Raw genomic sequence first — 22,224 nt, 5'->3', positions numbered from 1 at the left:
TTGGTCTTTTTTTTAGTTTAAAGAAAATAATTTTCTGTTCTCTGAATATCCATAATGTATGCTTTTGTTTTATTCAGCCTGTATTTTAAGAACAAATTGAATGGCAATTAATGAATAATTGATCAAAAGGAATGCACTGAACCTATTTAACTACTGTGCACATAATCAGTCAATGCCAGTTTAATTAGAAGTTGTTGAGCAAAAACTCAAATGCTCCACCTAAAGAACAGCAGGGTGTTTAATTCTTGGGGAGGTAAATTATGAGCTATGAGCCACGTCTCTGACGACTCACTATTAAGCCATTCTGCATCAACCCAGTACAGGACAGCTACACATGTATATGCATACATAAAAATACACACACACAGCCCCCAATGCTAAGTCAAATAATTACATGGAAATAATACTGAAACCCTCATATTTGTTCTTATTAAAAAGTCACAGATTCTTTCCTCATACATATTATAATTTATTCTCAATTGTCTTTAGGAATGTGCAAAATATTATGCCATGAGATGTTATTTGGGAGCATTGAGAAAATTAAATGTTTATGTTCAGTAAACGCCCTTGATCCTCCTTCTGTAGCCACTGTGTACAGTGCATATATTTTAAAATGAGAGGTTTAAATATAACTGCATTCCCATTTTATTTACTAACCAATCTACAGATCATGACTGGTTCTCAACTCTTGTTTTTACGTAAATAAATTAATACGTATGCTGGAAGTACCTCCACCAGTCAGTCACACTTGGGATACACTGTCCCCCTTCCTAAAGATCCAAAGTTCAGTCAAACAAGAAAAAAAAATCTCTTGAGGACCCTCCTATTTCCTGCTTCTCACAAGTCTGGAAAAAAATATGTGGAGTAACATGAGCTCAGATTTGCGCATGAGGACTTCTGTTTTGACTGACAAGAAACATAGATATATTGATGTTAGGGTTTTTTGACAGAATTACTACAGAATCTAAACATTATACAGCAATTCTGACTGTATCAGTTTTACTTGCAGAGAATATATTGGTACCGCATGCTGCCTCTCCAAGATTTGCCCTTTTACTAGTTTGTTGGGATTTTTTTTAATGTGAGGGGGCCATAAATTTGTTAGTAAAGTTTACAAAACATTTAGCAACTTCAGCACCTGGGCTAAGACCCATTGCAGGGACCCTATCTACCAAAAAAAAAAAAAAACAAAGCACAAGGTGCTCTCTCTCTAAAAAGAAAAAAAATTAATACAAATCAGCCACCTCTGAAGTACAGCCATAATTGAATCCTCAAGTTGTCATCTTGGAAAGCTGTGAACTTTTAAGAAAAGTTATGACAAAAATAATAGGATCAGCAAATTTCTGGAGTGCAGTCTGACATTGGCTCTGTCTTGTCTCTCTCTGTAGATTATTCCATCGTTAGAAGCTTTGATCAAGTCCACTTCTTCTCTAGTTCTCATGAACTTCACCCTGAAATTTGCTGTTCCAGAATCATAAAGTTGGCCTACAGAGACATGGTTGGAAAGGCCTGATGGAAACTGGTCCTCATCACAATGAGGCCTTGAACTGAACACCATGAAAAAAAATAAATCACTTTTTGCTAACTGCTACCACACAGTGGTGGTTGCTGTTACTGTACTGCTTCACCACCTGCAGTATAGAGAGATGAAAAATTAAAATGTTTTTGCTGGGCAGAGGAAATGAGTTTCAGGGGAAGAATTGGAATAGACAGTGCAAGACAAAAAAACTGTAACAAATTTTAAACCAATGTTAAGCAAATTGTGCAAAACCTGACCTCCCTTTAAAAAAAAAAAAAAAGGTGCATAACCTGGCCTTCAAGTTGCCTGCAACTTTGTCCCTGTTTCATTTATTTTGTTTATCATAATTACGGAAACACTAAAAAATTTCATTTGCTTCAGACAACCTGACTGTAATTTCAAAATATATCCTAATTCTCCAGCATGGAAACAGTATGACAATGTCTGTATAGTCTTCCAGTAGTGCAGCTCATCTTCTGAGATACAAATATAAGAACAGCTCAGCACATGAATACTCCATTGTGATTTTCTTGCTTCCATATAACTAAGCAAACAACTTAAATTAATATGAAAAAGTTCTTAAAGAAAATTTATGGAGAAAACCAGCTGATGGTTCCAAATCATGAACAAAGTACATGTGACAATGTCCTCCTCATCCAAAACCACACATCATAAAAGCCTGAGAAAGGCTGCAGTCATGGTATTTCCTCCACCACCAGAAAAGTACAGAGAATCCTGTGAGAAAGCTATTCCCATTGTTCCTGAATCAGATGGTATAAATAAATTGCCTCTGACTTCAGCTGACTATCCAAACCAAAAACTAACTAAGGACTTACCTCCAGAATTTCTCTGGAATGGTTAGATAAGGTTGATCAGGTAAAATTGTGATAGACAATGGCACAGACACATGAATGCAGGATAACGAGTTTGTCAGCATTTTACATCAAATTCCTCTTCCCTGAATGGTTCTCCGTTCAGAGTTACCTCACCTTTGCTGCATGGTAAGAATACGCAGACAGCAGTTGCCAAGCGGCAGCTGACTTGCCAAACAGTCTACTTCCTTCCATAGTCAACTGTGTACATCTGATAGTTCATTTCTAAAGATCTCTGGGAAGAATGACGCTAGAATTGTTGCTGAGAAGCCTAATAGAGCTACAGAAAGCTGATTCCAGTCATTTAGAAAAACACACACAAAACACAACACACAAAAAACCAACCAAAATCAAACAAATAAAAAGCTTCTTTAAATCACATAAACTTCATCTGAGGTCTGTGGGACAAAATTATTTTAGCTTAGCGCTTATTCAAATGTTAACAGTAACATACAAACATTGAACTGTTTGAGAAAAAGTAACACTTGGACGCTCCATCCAGTCCAACATAAACAGAAATAAATGCTTTAAGATATGAAGTGCCTTTGCATTTGGATGGAGCAGAAAGGCTTTCACATAACATGCTATGCTGAGAGTTGAAGCTTCAGTAGGTCGGCCTGCCTTTTCTTGTTGCAACTGCGTGAATGACAGATCCTAGCTAGAAGAGTTCTTGTACTTTTGTAAAATAAACACACTGAACTGAGCACTCACAGAAATAAAACGTTAAATTCTCTATAATTTTAAAAATGTATAACACTGAGTTCTGACATGGAAATGGGACAATAAGCAGTTTGATAAACAGTCTAAAAGTATTCTAGTGCAAGAAAGCCACATTGTTAGATTAGTGGCCTACAGCAAAAGTCTACACATCTCCCATAGGAGAATGCAGGGTCTGTACTAGATGCACTACTCTCCTTCTCTGGCAGTGGAAGCTCACTGCTATTACAAAGATAAGACAGTTCTGGATGCTTCATACCCCTGACACTAATATAATTGGTCTGCTCTAGAAGAATTCTGTGATTAATCACATGCATTATTCTTTTCTTTCACAAAAGCTCCTCTTAATATCTAGGCCAAAGGGGGATCAGAGATGAGGAAAACAGGAAAATCCTTTCTGCAGGTTGGTTGGTCAGTTGCCACTGGTCTCTCCAAGAGACAAACACAAGTGAAAAACAAGCTTACCATTATCATCTTAAATGCAAAAGGTCTTGGTTAAGTAAGTGGTGAACTTACTCTCTCAATGTTTGTCTCTCTAGACAAACATTGGTTTGTCTAGCATTACTGAATGCATTACAGTGCATTAATGAAGGCTACCTAAAGCTTTGGATAGAATTAAAAAAAAAAAAATAGTCAACACTGATCTGACTCCTCTAGTTTTAATATGAGCAGGGGGACACCCTGAGAATGGATCCATTATGCAAAATGAGACAAGTTAATAAAACCAAAAAATTATTATAAACTTCAAAGTGTTGTCTTAACCAAAATTCTACAGTTAGGAAAAGGCTTTTGTCCAGAATATAGAACATAGAATATAGAACATAGAATATAGAACATAGAAATGATCATTTTCTACTCATTCTTTCAAGGTAATGTTTTGAATGTTCACAAGAAAAGAGCTTTTTCCAGATGAAACACCACGGTAAAAAAGATCAAAGTATCAATTTGGGAATGCATGCAGAAATGCTGATGTGTCTTGAAGCGCTCATTTTGTATTCCTTTTCTCCTCCTGGTGAACACGGTGGAAAGCAAATTTCTTACTCGATAATAAACCAATACTTTGAAAAAGCTTAACACCACTGAAATTTACTTGAGTGTTACATCTGTTCACCAGCAACGTCAGAAAAACTTTTCATCCATACCAGAACTTCTTTTGATCTAGCTGCTGCCCAGTAGTAATGATTTCAGTGGTTTTCTATAAAAGATCAGAGACACATGCTGGACAGAGCACTCAATGTCTTCTTAATCATCATGCTAATGCAAACTCAGAGGACTTGTTTCCAGAGTTCACTGCTACACTAGAAGAGAGTAATGGAAACATTGAACTGCGAACCAAAATCAATAAAAGTAAGACTGATTACAACTTAGTATATAATAAAAATAATGGAATCCATGAAACACTTGCAAATGGCACTGAGCTGACAGGTTCTCTTTGCTAAACACTCCATAGGCCATGCTCTGATCTATTACAGCAAAGTAAGAAGACTGAAAAAGACAGAAGGATTGAAATGCAACTCCACTGAAATCTGTGTGAGCGTTGCCAATCACGTCTGTGCTCACAGTCCTATTTTGCCATGGTACAACTGAGAGCAGAAGCTGGCCTGCTTCCTTTACACCGTATTCTCAGGAGTTAGGATAAATAATATTGTGTCTCTCCCAACACTCAAATTTGATGCAATTTGAAGAAAGTGTGGGTTGTTACTACAAGATGTGTTTTAGGTGTTCTCTGCAAAGTTTCCACACATCCATTTCCATAACAACTTATGCCCATTTTGAGTTTCAAAAAAAATCTCAGTCATTAGACTTTAAAATTAATTTTGCCAATGACCAAATATGCAATAAAACTACATTTTCCCCAGTCCTGAAGAAAAAACTGTTATGATGTCTGGGATCAAATTCCTATGGTTTAGTGATTTTCTCATAATACTAGACAGTTTGAACATTAATGAAGATAAACAATTTAATTCTGTCTCTATATGGCATTTTTGTGCAGAAGGGGAAAGAATTTTTAATGGTGTAAGTAAGGTAGCAAAAAATGTGTATTATTTCAAAACTGATTAATTGTGTAGTTATAAACTGAGCAATATCTGTGAAATAAGGCATAAGACCTGTGTGGTAGAGATGGATTAGAAAACATGAACATTTTTATTCAAATTCTGTTTCACTCCCTTTTTAACTTCAGTGTCACTGGGGCCAAATATTTCCTTTGATCAGAAATATATTTTCCCAAGGATGCTATATTTCATTTGAAACAGAGCACAAATTATCTTTCTAAAATAAAAAGCACAATATAATCTTTTGGCAGAGAGATTTAAAAGAATATATATTACAGCCAAAATGTGTGCCACTTGGCTTCATTAAATAAACTTTCAGGAAACGTTTAAAAGAAAAATACTCAAAACGCACACACAGAATGCATAATACTGCCACCAAGCACATTCTGGTGGAACTAAAGACAAGTCTTATTTAATCCTCAATCATATGTTAAAAGTTAAGACTTCCATGTGTTATTCTGGTTATTTTTCAGAAATGCACAAACACTAGATTTGAATACAGGGTCACTTTACCAACTTTGATCATCCCCTAGGCCAATGCCCCAATCTCTTAAATGCAGATGAACTGAAACCCAGCTAATCTGAACTCTTGTACAGTATCACCCTAGTGAAAGCTTACTCAATATTTTTGTACAATAACATAGGACCCCAGGATAATAAGGGACATCAGAAGATCTCTAATCAAATCAATCCCCTGCTTGAAGGAGGGTCAGCCATGAGGTCAGAACAGGCTGCTCAGGGCTTTATCCACTTAGTTCTTGAAAGCCTCCAAGGATGGAGCTTGTGCAGCCTCACCAACCAGCTCCACTGCCTGATTGTTCTTGCAGGGAAAAAGTTTTTCCTTATATCCAGACACAACCTCCCTTCTTTCAACTTAGGCCTGTTGTCTGTTGTCCTCCCACCACTGTGAAGAGCCCGGCTCCACCTTCTTAATAACTTCCCCATAGGCACTGGAGGCTGCTGTTTGTTAGGTCCCCCGAAAACCAACTGTTGTCCAGGCTGAACAAGCCCAGTTCCTGCAGCCTCCCCTCAAAGTCCACGTGCTGCAGCCCCAAAGATGATCTCAATGGCCCTCCACTGAACTCGCTCCAGTTCATTGATATCTTTCTTGCACTGGGAGGCTCAACATTGGACATAGTCTTCTAAATATGGCCTAGTAAGTGCTGAGTAGAGGGGGATAATCACTTTCCTCAAGCTACAGGCTGTGCTCCTATTATTACAGTCAAAGATACTGTTGTCCTTCTTTGCTGCCACAGCCTACTACTGGCTCATGTTCAGTTTGCTATCTATCAAGACTCTCCCATTGTTTTTAGCAGAACTGCTTCCCCAGCCAGTGAGTTCCCAGCCTTTATATGTTCAATTTGGCTTATGCTATATCATATGACTTCTAGAAAAACAGCCAGTCTTTAAATTAACACTGCTAAGAGTCGGTCTGTTAAAAAAAAGTATGTATCTTTTTTTCTGTTTTGATATGGTAAGCATCAACATCAGCTAGTGAATCCCAGTGCAATTTCCAGAGCTGACATACAGACACAAGAATTCAGTAAATATAGGAGATAAATGATGCAATTGTAGGCTGGATTGATTGATCTAATAATAGCAACTTTGGACTGCAATCCCTTTTCATTGGTGGACACAACATCAAACAGAATCAGCACAGCAAAGATGCACACAAAATGGCATTAGTTATGGCTACAGTATGTTCTGTATCAATTCTTTTCAGGGTTTTTTTTTTTTTCAATTCTGCCTCTATCAGGTTATGTGCTAAAGAATTAACCTTGTCATGCAGGAGGAAACATTGCTTGAGGTAGGCAGGTGTCTTTTAAATGTGCTCCCTCCACACGCACATTCAGGCCTTGGTGTATGCATATCTAGAGTACAAGATCTGCACTTTCAAAACGTATCCTGATTTTGTATCCTACATTGGACTGGCATACAGTGGTTTTGTAGCCAGACCACCTGACTGGCCCTAATCTACAGATGCAAATCTGAAAGGCAATATCAGACACATTCTCAGTATCTTACAGAGAAAACAAATTTAATTGAGCTGGCACTTTGAAAACTTTTCATTCTCTCCCCTTACTCTCCCCTCCAGGTTTGTGAATCTTTACTGTAATAAAAAAAAAAAAACCAAAACCCAAACCCAATGCTCTATAAAAACTGCAGCACTGTCACATTTAATTCTTTAAAACGCAAATTTGCTGGAAAGACTTTGGATAAAACTTACAATGATGGGAAGTATGACAGAAGACAGAATGTTGCCTGAAACCATAGGTTAATAAAATATACTACTGGTCAAATGGAGAAATTGTTCGTGTGAAATTGTTCGTGTCTTTGGTCAATAAGATGAAAAGAAGACTATATTTACATGAGGGTTGTGTAGGTTAACAGAAATTTACCTGTAGGCTGTTCAGAATATTTTTCTATCAACAAATGTCACAACAAAACTCTGAAACGTCTTTTTCTTTCTTTAATTATGGCATTTTAAAAATTATAGCTGAAATTTGGAAGAGTTAACTTTTACCTCATGAGGTTACTATTACCTGTATTATCCCACTTTACATTAGGAGGTCTCCCTCTAATTCTGTCTGGTTTGTGTTTAAAAAAATGTTGACATCTTGATCTTGATACCTAATCTTCTGCCATCACCATGCTATCTAACTGTTTGGGGAGCCTCCTCCTTTGATAATACCGCCAAATAGCAAGTAGTCACCTACCTGAGCTGTTGCTGTGATGCTACATAAATTATCATTTATTTGCAAAGGTTCAGCCTCCCAATCTATTCAGGGTGATTCTTTCTGCATCCATCACCAACACATTCAGCCACATTATTTTAGCTCAGTTACATTCAGGGCAAACTGGGAGTAATCACTTACTTCCTTTATGGAACAAATGCGGGAATTTTGGCTTATCTCCTTTTAAAAGTCCTAGAGTGAAATGCCTGTCATTTGTACAGCTATAGTTTTAACCTGTGTTTTAAGGATGATGCCACCTCTGTTAATAATTGTTCTTTGCCATATGCTTTGTATGCTGGAACAAATTTAATTTAATAGAAGACTCACTGAAAAGCAAATGTGCATGGTTCCCAAAAGTGTGGTAAAACGATCTATCCAAGCCTAAGGTACTTTCATGAAGTTGATTCCCTTACTAACAGTTCTATTCTGCACTACAGGTGTAGCCTACCATCAAGTAAAGCAAATACCTGATACGGATCTTGGAAATCACAGGTTGAAAGCACAGGCTGCCTCAAACAATTCTCATGGCAAACCAGTCTGGATATTTTGGGGCAAAAATGGAGCAAGAGGGCTACAGCACTGAAGTATCTCTTGAAAGAATAACTTTATTTTTAAAAGGCAGATGGAAACTGAAAGGTTGGACACCGCTCCTAGTCATAGGAACATGACAACCCTTCCTGCCATGTGTCTACATTGAATTTACTGTCCAGCCTGGCAGTGTGCCCTGAAATCCAGTCAGTCATGTGACAAGCTAAATCAAATTTCCCATGGATATTTTGGTAAAGTTTTCATCTACTAAAAATCTCATCAGGGAAGATAAGCAATGCAGTAACTAGAAAATCACAGGTCTGTGCCTAATGTCCTAGTCTCATCAGGTAATCTTCCATATAATTGCATCATGGTGATGCTTTAATAATCATTAATATAGGTCTAATACTTTTTATCTACTTTATGTGTTGGTAGGTTTATTTAACACTTGTAAAGTGATTTAAGATTTCCTGAAGGAAAGAACTAAAGAAAAACTTCTTTAATTATTCTCTTCTAGAGGTATAAAAAGGTAAGGCTACCCTTGAGTCTGCAGTACAGTAGGACACATGATCAGTGTGCACAACCAACAGAGTATGGAGAAGTTACACTGAGCTGGCTTGAGTATTGACTCACTTCTCAGAAGTGAAGTGGCACTTAGCACCTGAACTTTAGGGTCAAGAGCTAAAAAAAAAGTACCAACATACAGGTAGTACTCTACATTTAAACTTTGTTCCCAAGAAAAAAAGAGCTTGATCTTTAGAAAGTACTGAGTTTCTAGAAGTATCCACTGATTTTAAAAGGGACCTCCAGAAAGCTCAGCAATTTTGAGACAGTAAGAACAGTTTAATCATCAGATAAGGACATGGCTACCTATTTACTGATTTCTGAAAATCTTGACCCTAGATTTCGCTAAGTGCAAAACCATCTGATTGTTTAGATGTTAGCTGAGTAGAATTCCAGTTTATGTACATCATTTAATCAATTGAACCATTACAAGGTGCCATACCTGAACTAATTACATAAACTTATTGCAGTAACGTGGACCCTTGCTTTCCCTGTTCCCATGTTACCATAACTTCGTGTAGCCTTCCTAAAAGCACACTGTAATCCCTTCAGAGCAGAAACTCATTTCTTAATGAGAACTGTGAAAATACATTGAGTGCTGCAGAAATAACAAAATAACATTACTTTTTTTCCCCAATTACTTGCAATAATGTAGAAATTGCCCTATCCAACAGCAACCTGATATCTGTAAGACATATTAGCAATTTAACCAGTCCTTTTCAGCTTGACAGTTCTAAATCTCACAGAGGCTACATCACCAAGGTTATGCAGCTACTTCTGCCACATAACACTGACATCCAAGTTGATGGCTGCTTGATTTGTAAGCCTTTTTCTAAAAAGACGAAAACAAATGAAGTTGCATGCAACTGTGTTCTGATCAACTCACTTAGTACTACTACTTTTTTTTTAAATACACTCATTATAATCAAGAAAAAAGGAGAAGAAAGATAAGGAAGTGAATGTTACTCTGAGTCCATCTTAAGACTTTAATATGCATTCCCAACATAAATATCTTAGGACTTGAGACCTGTTTACACTGATCATAGCATATACATTCAGATCTCAAAATACAGACACATGAGTCTAACACTGAGAGTAAATTCAGGGTATTGATAGAAGTTCCCAGGTTCTATAAGCATCTCATACCTCCTTATCCAGTGACCAGTTTGGCCCTTTAGTGCAAGGAGCAGTATACATCATATCTCATCTCCATCCCCTTCGCTACAAACTTGCTTATCTCAACTCTGTAAACTCAGGTTCCGATTCATTTTTCTGCCTGGTCCTCCCCGGATTTTAAATCAGGATGCGCCTCCAGCCTTTCCCTTGATTTCATACCACTGTCCTCCCCTTCCTGTTCTATCTTTCTGGCTTTCTCCACTCACTGATGTTCCAATACAACACAGCTTTTACTCATGTCTTATACTAAATAATACAGGCCCATACATGCCTCATGCCTCATGCACATGAGGCAAATACTAATTCTGTATTTGCCTCATGTGCAAATACAGAATTAGTGTATTCCAGATGGGTACAATGCCTGTTTCACCTACACGAGCCAGTGTCTGGACACTGTGTCATCCACTCTTCTGTGCCCTGAAAGCAATGAATGAGTTAAAATAAACAATGAATAATTTTACACAGAAACCACCAGGAATGCATATTCCTACTGGTTTGTCATTTTGGCTACATTTGCCTTTTGAGAATACCAGTTGGGAAAATTGTTTAGAACTCAGACACAGGGAACAATAAAACTGCTCTAAACTAAACTGCTAGAAAGTCAGTGTGTAGATGGAACATGTTACAGCTGCATCAAGGAAAAGCTGGGTAGCTCAGCACAACAGAAACTTAGGACGATTCCCGAGCTGAGATCTAGTAGACATTTGGAATATAAAGGAAGTTCAATCCCTGAGTAAACAGACAACTTCAAGGATCAAGGGGCTGCTTCTTCATAGCTATTCCTTCTTAGAAAGGGAAGCCTTTCTGATAACTACTTTGCATTATTATCTCACTGCTGTAAAAATCCTTTCAAAAGACAAAGTGAGACCTAGTAGCATTTGTAACTGTAACTGGAATAATTCAGAGATTCAGATTCAGAGAAACAAATACAGTAGAAAATCTTTAGTTAACTACACAAAGAAAAAACAACAACAAATAAATCCAACACTATTTCTCCTGTAAATGCCATCCAGCTTGCTTTTTCTCCCTCTCTCTGTCCCCAAAGAGAAAAAACCTACTCTACAATGCCTTCTGAAGGCTGTCTGCCTGCTATCCTCACTGCCCACCTACCGCAGGGAGCAGCTCCTCCCACCTGCACATAAAAGCCAAGTGCATGCTACCAGCAGCAGATCAGAGCACTTTCTCAGTCCTCCACTGTTTTGAGCCAGTGATCTTCTCTCCTTGGATCTTGTATACTCAAGGTAAGATTACTGCTACTACAGGTTTCTGTTCTAACCAGCTATTGTGAGGAAGGCTTAACGTGAACTCTAGCACTGCCTTGCTGGGTGGTGCTGGCTTCTCCCCCCCCCCCCCTTATTTTTTTCAGATGTAGTGTCATCTGACATTTAAGTTAGTAACAGTCTGTTGTTTTAGCAATGAAATAAAAACCGATCTTGCTGGGAAACCCTGTGTGGCTGGGAAAAGGTTTTCTCTCCCTTTGTGGTTGATTTTGAAGAGATTAGTATACCCAGACCAATTCTAACAATCTATTATCCCTCTTAGTAGTCTCCCTCTCAGTCCAGCCAAAGTTATCAAAAAAACTACACTCTAAAGCTTCCTTAAATTCTGTTTGAGAAAAAAAAATGCTTAGTGCTAGTTTAAGGAAGGAATTGTTTTTTATAACCATCATTATTTACTAGCCAGATTGAGCCAATCTTGGGACTGAAGTGCATCTTCACAGGTTTCACTGCCTCTAAAAAAGTGTGATGGAACTTAAGCCCTTGCAGAAGCACAGTAATAAGGCTGATGGAATTCACTGTCTGGTACCAAATATGCTTAAAATACACATTTCACAAGCAAAGTTCTGTTTCTTGGAACAACAGACCTTGTGTGTCTATGACATTTCTAGATCAGCTTGAATTATATTTTATCTACAGTTTGCCTACATAGGCATTTCTAATGCTAGAGGAAGGAATAGTTAAGTGCCTCAGAGACAGCTACTGAACAGCTGAAACATTAAAAAGTGGTTTCAAAACTATATTTGCACTCCCCTCTTTTCATCTATCCATCCTCACAAGAGATGAATCTATTAATGACTAGTACCAGTTTCTCATGTTGTGTGAGTCAGTGCACTTTCAACACAGTCACCTGTTTAAAGAAATTCCATCACAGAAATCCTAATCCTAGAATGCCTCTCTCCAGTGCTCAGAGAGGAGGAAAAGCATGAACTACCAAAAGCAAGCAGTGAATGCTGTCTGTAAATTGTTTGTTTGTACTCTATGCAATACATTCTGCAGTTAGAGAGTGGTATTTTCTTCTTGATAGCCAAACAATTCTCTTTCTAAATTGACTCTTCTTTGATCTTTCCCCAAATAAAAAGTGTTTTTTAAGTCTTTCTAAAAAAGAATTATGTCCACATATAGCTGTACTCACATTAGCTGCAACATTTTAAGCTATGGCACTGTATACCAACAGCAGAACTCTGCTCAAAGTGCCCTTTTGTGCATACTGTATCTAAGATTTTTCTGTATTTTACATGTTATCTATTGTAACTAATGGGGAAAAGAAAACACCGCCTTCAGCCATTTGCCTGGGAGATTACATAAGTATCTTAAAAAAACAAAACAAAACAAACCCCCCAAAACTAAACAAATGGAACTATTCAAAGTACAGTGCTTTCTATAGCAGGTTTACAGTAAAATTATTTTTGCGTCCAGGTAATCCATATAAATTGACCACAGAAGACAGGAATAGAGCCCAATGGTTTTCCTCATAACTGTCATTCTATCTCTGAGCTACAAAATGTTATTCCTTAATTAACATCTGATTTTTATAGCAAACCTCCCTTTCCTCTCCAAAAACACCCCTCTTGTAAAACACAGATATGTGATTCTAAGTGTAATGCATACAGAACTTAGGTCTACAATCTGGGAGTAAAGCCTGATTGTTCACACAGAATTTTACTCTATCAGATAAATCAAAATTTCCAGCAGAGCCATTTTCAAGGGGGAAAAAAAAAACATTTAAAAAAATGCATTTGCCACAGAAAACATATATATAGCAAAATACCTTTTATTAAAGCCTGCTGTGAAATGTAATGTTTTGGCATTTGAAAAATGGATTGCAGGACATATTAAGAAAACTCTATTCAAAGGAATGCATCTAATTTAGATCAGAATCTCCTCTGAGCAATTTCTCTCTTAGGCTGAGTAGGTAATTCAGCTTAGCATCACTTTGCAGCAGGGGATGAAGGGAAACTGCACCCAGCAGCTCTCCAAGAGAACTCAGATGTCTAGGAATGCATTTATTGACTTCTGTGCTGATCTGAAACTCCTTTTTATAAGATCAAAGCATGCTGATATTAAGATAAAAATACTGTCATTTTAAAACAGTGCTACAACCACTATTAAAAAAAAGTTAATCAGTAGAAGAACAAGGAATTCAGATTTTTTGAGTAATGACCGTAACATTTTAAAATAACAAAATAAAGGTAAAGAGACTGTATTAACTTTTCAGCCACAGACCAGTTAAGTGTTAAGCAGGCATGCTCAGCCATTTCTCCTGGTGGTTGCGCTTAGGTTTTTTAGGTGTTCATTTAGGGCACGAACGCCCACTTAAGCCACTAGTATAACTCCCACTGCTGTCAAAAGTGGGAGTTATCTAGTTAGTATCTAGTTAGACAGATACCTAGAAGCACAGGATAAACATATCACTGTCTGCTCATCTATGCATAGGCCTGCCACTACCACTGCTTGTGAGATTCTGATCTTCATTAAGTTATTTTCACCTGCCTCTCTGTGAGGCAGAGACGTGTTTTCCTCTGGCCATGCTCATACTAAATATATGGACTCTTTTGCTTATGGTCACAGTGAAAATTCATGGTAGGAAGTCAGATTTAGCTCTTCTGGGTTCCAGTCCAGCACTTTAATCCCATGCTTCATTTTGTATTCAGCCCTTATAAAGTCCACCCTTTTGCAGCTGATCTGTCCTTGCATGATTCTTTAAGGCTGAACAGCAGGGAGAATTCCAGTGACAAATCTTGAGAGAGGTAATTTACTCCTAACACTTTCAGACTTCCTGTGAAACCTTTTACAAACCCCTTAACAGGATTTGCAAATCATTCTTGGAAGGGGGTAAATAAATAACCAAATGACCACCTCTTTCTTACCCTCTGTGGTTAAAGGCGACCAACCCACTCTTGGCAGGATGAGCAAGCAGAGATCCACTGTCATGGACCAGAAAAGATGGGCAACACCTGACTCTAAGAATTCAGACTTGGTAACTCAGTAGCAGTAAAGAGCTCAAAGAGAAGCACAGGGTGCTTAAGCAAAATTATTCACATGGATCTTGTATGGCACATAGAATATATTCTTCCTTTCTTTTCTACTTTTGCTATTATGTGCCACCTCTATAAACGTATAGGATACAATTTCATACCCATTAAAACAAAAAAAAAACCAAAAAAAACCAAAAAACCCACCAGCTTTGCCCTATCCCTGTAGTTTTTAACCCTAGAGCTAATTTATGAGGGTACAGACACCTAATTGCTCCTGTGGCCTTGCAAATACTGCATTTTCAAAAAAAAAAAAAAAAAAAAAATTAACACATTCCAATGCTCGATTTCTAGAGTAATTGTCCTAGCAATAGAGGCCTTGTCTCTTATTCTTTTAAATTGAAAATTACCACTAAGCATGCATTGCTCACAGATAAAATAGTGAATGTGTGAGAAGTAACTAGAGGACTAGCAGGAGTGATAAAGACTAGAAAAAGAACCATTAATGGTCGTGTCAATACCTGCTGTAGAAGGTAGGACAATTTTCATACTTCATGTCCATGAGCACATCTACAAGGCAGAATTTTCTGCCCATTTATTCTATGTCTTGCTCTGTATCTCAGGGGAGGAAAGATTAAGTTTTATCCCTGAAGCTTAAATATATCCCTATATTTTCCCTTATTTTTTTGTCCTTCCAATTATTCTAAGCTGTAGGTTCTTTCCTTCTACAGGGAGATAATTTTTAATTTTCACTAGTGTCATATTTCTAAAAGAGCAATGGTTCAATGGAGTTATTGTAGTGAGGAACAAGAAAAGACAAAAACATTAGAGGTGGCTTGTTCTGTCTGATTAACAACAACAAATATCTGTATTTAACTGTACAAAAGTTTCTTAATTTTGCCACTTACACTTTCTAGAGTTTTGTGTAAGTGATGTTGCCTTTTTGTGGCTATCCCTCCAGAAAGTGACATCTATTCTTTGTGCTCACAGAATTCTCCTTCAGCAAAAGTTGTGGAGGTCTGTGTGTTTATAAAGATAATGACAAGTCCTGGTTCTGAAGCCTTTTGTGGGTCTTGTGCAATAACTGTGCCTATTCTCTGTACACATCAGTAAACAATTGTGCTTGGTCTCCCTGTACTCCTGAAATGTTGGATGTGTTTCTGTAATTGTCTTGATGTGTAATGAATTTAATGTCTCATAATTGCACTGCAGGGGATTAATACCACTATGCAGTCTAGGGACATCTTTTGATGATTAAAACTTCATGCAAGTCCATATTTTATAGCAAAAGCAAGATGAATGTAAGTCTGTTGCTTCTTGAATGGCAGGTGAAACTGTTGAGGGGTGACATGTAATGGAGCCTTTTCAAAAGGGAGTGAGAATCAGTGCCCTCTCTTGGTTAGAAAAAAAATATATAAAGCAGCCCTATGAGAGTGTTTATCAGTTCCCTCTGCTGGCTACAAAGCCCACAGCCAGATGAGCAGCTGTGTTTGCGGAGGCGAAGGTCTTAAGTTCTATTCCCAGTGCTGTGTGCCTGCGGTAAACTGATGACTGTGGTGTCTGTGCACGTATGTGGACATCATTCTTTATAGGGTCTCATCAACAACTACACTGAGTTCAACATGAGTGCACTCAAAAATAATACGGAGTTCCTGGGAGGTAAGAAACTTTCCACTTATGATCTGAGAAGCATGCTAGCAGCTATGCCATTCATAATACTACGCAGCTAGAGCATCCTTCTGTTACACATCATATGCACACTTTGCTTTTTCCACCCCTTCAAGAAAAGTGTGTGTGTGTGTGTGTTCATTACGCTTAGTTTAGAGACATCTGGCCAGTTATCACAAATATTCTTGGTAATCCCAAATTGTAACACTTCAGAATGTCAGCTTCTGAGAACCCCAGATTTGCAGAAAAGAAATAAATGGTACCAACAAGAACACTCCAACCTAAAAAAAAAAACCAAAAAAACCCCACAAACCAAAACAAAACAGAAAAAGAACCTAACTAGTTCCTTTCCATTCTTGTAGGGAAAGGCCTATATAATCTAGTTATGCAACTGGAGAAACAGGTCATACAATTTATGCAGTCACTCTGAAATAAAGTTGAGATGAAAAAAATATACTGCAAATTTAAGAAAGAATTTCTATTTTAAATAAATATCGATAGCACTAAAAAATCACAAACTCCTGGGTCAGGTATGCCAGTTCACTTCAGCTCCTAGGAATCTATCACACAGCAACATATAAGATACACATAGCATATCCTATTAAAGGGAGAATGAGCTTGACGTACTAGATATCAAAGGTATATTAAAAGCCAGATTTTTGAAACATCTGCAGCGTATGTTTCCTGCTAACTAAAAAAGCAACCACTCTTTCCAGACCAACATACTGCTGCATTCTTCTCTCTGAAAGGAAAGAAGTGGACAGTAGCACGCTGTAGACTTGCATAACACTAATAAAACCCAGTGTTATGAGGTGAAGCAACACCACATATATATAATACATTACAGTCCCTAAAATGGAGATGCTTACATTGCCTCTCATTTACTCGACATAATTTTCAAAGGGACAGAATGGAAGATGGCACAGCCCCAGGGACACTCAAACCAAATACAATGAACTTAGCACTGAAGAAATCTAGCAGTCAAGTTGCTTATGCCAGCACATGACTTACCTCTGTTCTGCCCTTCCATTCTTCCCACTATGTGTGGAGCTCCAGTGAATGCAGAGTATCAGACCAAGGGTCTTTTATGTGCCTCAGAGACCAGAATTTCTCTTTCAGCTTGCCTTTAAAAAAAAAAAAAAAAAAAAAAAAAAGAAAAAGGAAAAGAAAGTGTTCAGATATTTCCCAGTATTTCTTTGTAAATGAATTAGGTGCTCTTAGTCCAACTCTCAGTTGATGGACATTAATATAAAACACACAACTGGGACCCTTGTTGGCAAATCTCAGCAAAAAGTCAAGAGGTAGTTAATTTAGGTCAAAGTTGAGCAATAAAAGCAGGCTTGTGAGGAAAGTTTATGTTGCCAGCATTGATATATCTGTCACCTGCACTATAGATAAAAAGCAAATAAGCAAAGAGTAGTTAAGCAAGTACATTGCACAAGCACTAGCATTCACACAAAACGTATTTTAGAAAATGAAGGAAAAAAAGACAACACTCAGTACTTATTTCCTTTCAGTCAGTGGCTTGAATTGAATTTACCATAGTAGCACATCACACTGTTCACTGCAGAAAAATGCAAAGCTTAGGCCTTTAGGAGTAAGTCTCTTGTGCTTTACTGGTTCCAAAAATGTCAGTGCTTGTCAAAGTGTTTTTGAAATAAAACCAAAACCATGTTAATAAAGTGAACTTTCCAAGACAATGCTGGCCAAAACTGATTCTTAGATTTCTTTTCAGTAATAAACTGCCTCTGTGGTTGCTGAGCTGATAGGGAGGAGGATTTAAAGGTCCAAAGCCAAGTTCTGGTTAACTCAAAGAGGGTAGAAAAAGAGCTCTCAAACAGAGCACAAGCCCTCCAATGAATGGAAAGATTTTTGCTGAGGGTGGGCAGAGCTTAGCAAAACCCAGCTGTGCTTTCAAAACCAGCTGTAAACATTATTAGGTTCTGCTTGAATGTATTCTGAGACTGGAATACTTGTGGGTACAATTTGTGATGCGCTGCTGTAGATTACTGGATAAGACTTGGTACTTGTGTAACGCAGAATTCACAGGCTAAATGTCAGTTCACAAGAGCTATCCTGCCTATTTATTAAGTAGTAATTCCCTACATGAATTAACAAGGCAACAACTGGAAGGATTCTGTCTCATCCTATCCCAGCCTTCCGGATGAATAGCTCCAAAAATATGCTCCAGTGAAGGATAAAGGTGTTCATGATGAACTGAGTTCCTACTGTGCACACAAGTCATGGGCAAGTCTGGGCAATGAGATCTCTGAACTGTTTTGCTGTATGTGCATGTAAGTGCAGACGCAGCAGCAGTTTCTGTCTTCCACAGAAGAAAGTGGTGTAGTAGTTGGATGTTCTGTGCCTGTTACAGGAATTCCCACTCTTCTCCAGTTCCAGCCAGCATAGCTCAGTTTAGGAGTTCTATGCAGTATAGTCCAAGCTGCCATTGCAAGGGTGTTTTCTTAGTTCTTATGCTCGGGAACTCGTACAGACTATTATTATCTTTTGGAGATCTGGGCATAACTAATTACATCAGGAAACATGTAAAACATTTTAGGATTGTTCCCTAAGCTGGCATTACTAGCCTCAGCTAAAAACATTGTTCATACTATCCTGGAAATAAAGAAAACTGTATGTTTAGCATACAAGCCTGATACTTGATTAAAGATTCATTTGCAGCAGTAAAATTTTTATTTTTGTACTGCTGTAAAATTATCAAATAACTTTTAAGTTATAGTTTAAAAGAAATCCACTGATCTCAGCCATCTTTTGTAACGTCACTGTCATTGCATTTCATGTTTAGATTGCTCTTAAGTAATTAGTTGCAAATACTCAGTATCTAAAATCCAAGCTACCGATTAGTTTTGGCATGTGATTCTTATGGCATATCTCCGTTCCACTCTCAGGGCCAGATAGCTCATTGATTCGAATTTCAAGCACAAAAATTGCCTTTCACTGAGTTCAGAATTCACTTGCAACAAATATTTTATATTATTCTTTTGAAACACCCTATTTTCAACATCACATCTGTCACTCATATGCTGAATGCTCTCAAAAACTCAATACAAAAGGTCTATTTAACACAAGCAAAACAAATTCAATTTGTGACTGCTCAGAGACATTTTCTCCGCTACACGTGCTTTCAACTTTCTACTAACTGTTCATCCCATGAAAACAAGTATTTTAAAAATAAGTGAACAGAAACCTATTATGTTTTCAACACTCCATTCATCAAGCATATTTTGAGAGCTGGAATTTTAGCTTGATGGACACTCATGACATACAGTCTTATCCTTCAAAATAACAACCGCATCCATGAGACTGAGCGCCGCTCCCTCAACTCCCACCAAAGCTGAAGCTATTTATCTAACATACATAAAATTATACACGTTCCTTTTCTGGGTTAAGTAAAGGTGGCCTGTCCACCTAAGTAGAAACCGGTAATTAATGTCTTTTGGCAGGAGAGATGACACACTGAAGAAGTAACTTGGCACTACCTGGGGGGCACTCATCACCACAGACCTCAGCTCAGGGCACAGCAACCCTTCCTTCCAGGCTTCTCCCCCTCCACCACCAAAGATGACGAGAAGAAATATTTTGGCTTGCTCAACTTCTTATATGTCTTTGAAACTTCAGGAAAACACAAAATGTACCTGACACCCAAAAGCTGTTGAGATAGCAGGGGTTTGTGTCAGCGGATTCATTGTAGTGACACTGAGTTGTAATGATGTTGTATTCCACTTTTAAAAACAAACACACAAACAAACACCCCAAACACTCACTTGTGTTTAAAACACTGGTAACAGAAGTGGCCGTTAAGCACCTGCGTCCAACAAAGCCTGCACCGAGTTGAATCGCTGAAGAGGCCGCACAGCACCTGCCCCGCCGCGAGGTAGCCTCGGAGCTCCACTCCGTTCGGCGGCCGTTACCCGCCAGTAACGGTCACGGCGCGAGCCCGCGTTAGCCCGCCCCGGCCGGGCCGCGCTGTCGCCCCCACAACCCTGAAGGAAGGCGCCATCGGCCGGCGGGGCGGTGACAGGTCGCCCTCGCCGGGCTGCGGGCAGGGCCGGGGCCAGCCCGGGCCACAGGGCAGCCGCGGTTAGGGGCCCCTCATCAGTCAGGCCGGGCCCCTCATGTTGGTTTGCCACCTCCCGCCTCGCGTTGTGGCTCTGTGGTTCCGGCCTGCTCTAACGTTGAGGCCATTTCTGCACATAGGCAGTCAGAAAATTGATCTAAAGCCTGTGCCTCCCATTCCCAAAGGAGAGGCAAGGGTTGAGGAGAGCAGAAACTCCCCACAGCCCAGTCAGCTGAGGAGCATTTATGGAAGCACAATGCATTTGAGGTTTCTTGTGTTTCGGAGATACAGCCTGGGGGCTTCACTTCTTCATGCCAGCCCTCGGTGCCCCTTTGAGAAGGATCTGGGTAGCATTAACTCGCACAGATGTGGACAGTGCTGGAAGGCCAAGAATGAGGGGGGCAGAGGGGGGGCTCCACTCTCAGCTGGAAAGAAAATGTCGCATCCTGTGAGGGGAGGCTGCTCGGAAAGAGAAGGAAGGCTGCTCCAGCACGCACCACAGGAGGTTCAGGACCTTTCAGATTTCCCCATCTGGAAGCAAAATTGAGGCCACTGTAAGTTAAAAAAAAAAAACACACACACAAAAAAAACCAAACCAAAAAAACCCCCACAAAAAAAACAAACCCAAAAAAACAGAAAGAAAGAAAGAAAGAAAGAAAAAATGTCCATTTTGAAGTTAAGGTTCTTTGGTCTTAAAACCAAAAAAACCCTACCTGCAAAAAATACTACTGCATATGAGTATCCAGTATAAGGAGAGTAACCAGTCTTGTAAAGTTGAAATTCTAAAACCCCAAAACTCCCCAAAAAATACCAAACACTTTGGTGGGATGTGAGGAAATAAATATCATGTGAGGAAAGAAAATGATAAAACTACTGTACTCAACAGGCAGGGAGCTCAGAAGGCAAACAGCTGAATGGAACAGCTTTATCATTTCTTTCCAATGTATTCTCCCCGCTCCGCTTTGTTTAGCACAAAGGTTTTTCAGGGTGAGTCTTTTTGATCTACTTGTTACATCCCCTAGCATGGTGGAGCCCTGACTCATGATCAAGGATTTAAGACAAACAAAGAGCAGCAGCTCCTGAACCTGAAGGCTTGTAAATTGTACATAGAGCGAAGCTGACTCCTGGACTCCTGCTCGAGTCCCTTTAACACACTCTTGTTTACACAGATCCTTGGTATGTCTGGAAAGATATTATACTGCAAATGCTTCACCTCCCTCTCCTGGCTGCAGAAGCATCCAAGAACATCACATACAATAGATTAATGAATTTATCCTTACAAGCACCCTGGCAACATCACTCTCATTTTAGAGGAAATTGAGGCGCAGAGAAAGTTGCTGGTGTAGCATTTCAAAAGGTTGCTCCTGGCCAGATTCTCAAGTGTCTTCCCATCATGATGGGGGCTAGTTGGAGAGCTTGGTTCCCATCTGGGCACCTCAATGAGAACCAGATTTTCATGAGTGCTGAGCACCCAGTAGCTCTCGCAATGACACTTGCAGCCAAATTTTCTGAAAAGTTCCTTTGATCATCTGGCCACTGCTTTAGTGGAAGTGGAGAGCTTTTGAAAAATCTGATCCTGTTTGTGGGTGCTGAGCACTTTTCAAAATTCTTGTTTAAGTGACCTGGCCAAGGATGCAGACTAAAATCTGAGCAGAACCCACTTTGCCTAATCGCTAGGCCAGTGATTTAACCACAGGCGTATCCTTCCATCTTCGGCAAAGAAAGAATAGACACTAGTTGGGGTAGGAATCAAAATGCCAAATAACTGCCAGTATCCATGCCTGCCAAGAAAAATGCCTGGATACTTGTGGGCAAACCAGACGGCCACATTTTGGTACTTTCCTGAGAAAGGATTATTTCTAGTAGCAGTGCCAGAGTCTGGCAACCTGGATTATGCTCTTTCCAGATGTACCTATTTCTTTCTGGGCTAACACTCTTGTGAACATGCCCTCACACAGGCATATCCTCCCCACTCTTCAGGAAAAAAAAAAGCAGCTATCCAAACACTGTACTGTCTCCATTATCCTTAGAGAGCCAGGCACGCTTGGGCAAGACAACACT

At 39.0% G+C, this 22,224-nt stretch overlaps 2 protein-coding genes across 54 annotated transcripts in view; one reads left to right on the top strand and one right to left on the bottom strand.

The window, feature by feature from the left end:
* Positions 1–22,224, bottom strand: part of LOC140661310 (uncharacterized) — a 274,629-nt gene that overhangs the window by 192,698 nt on the left and 59,707 nt on the right. For 48 of the 49 annotated variants that reach the window (XR_012045756.1, XR_012045739.1, XR_012045736.1 and 45 more), the window contains exon 2: positions 17,097–17,209. The exons of the other annotated variant lie outside the window; for it this stretch is intronic. The gene's annotated coding sequence lies outside the window, so the exon portion shown is untranslated. The remainder of the gene's footprint in view (positions 1–17,096; positions 17,210–22,224) is intronic. 49 annotated transcript variants of the gene reach the window in all.
* The window catches only part of COL8A1 (collagen type VIII alpha 1 chain), an 89,882-nt gene continuing 78,936 nt past the window's right edge, over positions 11,279–22,224 (top strand). For 3 of the 5 annotated variants that reach the window (XM_072883167.1, XM_072883195.1, XM_072883158.1), the window contains exon 1: positions 11,279–11,406. The gene's annotated coding sequence lies outside the window, so the exon portion shown is untranslated. The remainder of the gene's footprint in view (positions 11,407–22,224) is intronic. The other 2 variants (XM_072883184.1, XM_072883174.1) reach the window with 2 other exon arrangements.

The sequence above is a fragment of the Ciconia boyciana genome, chromosome 1 (assembly GCF_034638445.1).
Source record: "Ciconia boyciana chromosome 1, ASM3463844v1, whole genome shotgun sequence".
Classification (NCBI taxonomy): domain Eukaryota; kingdom Metazoa; phylum Chordata; class Aves; order Ciconiiformes; family Ciconiidae; genus Ciconia; species Ciconia boyciana.
The sequence above is the reverse complement of the archived record's forward strand: the minus strand, read 5'-3'. Positions and strand labels throughout refer to the sequence as shown.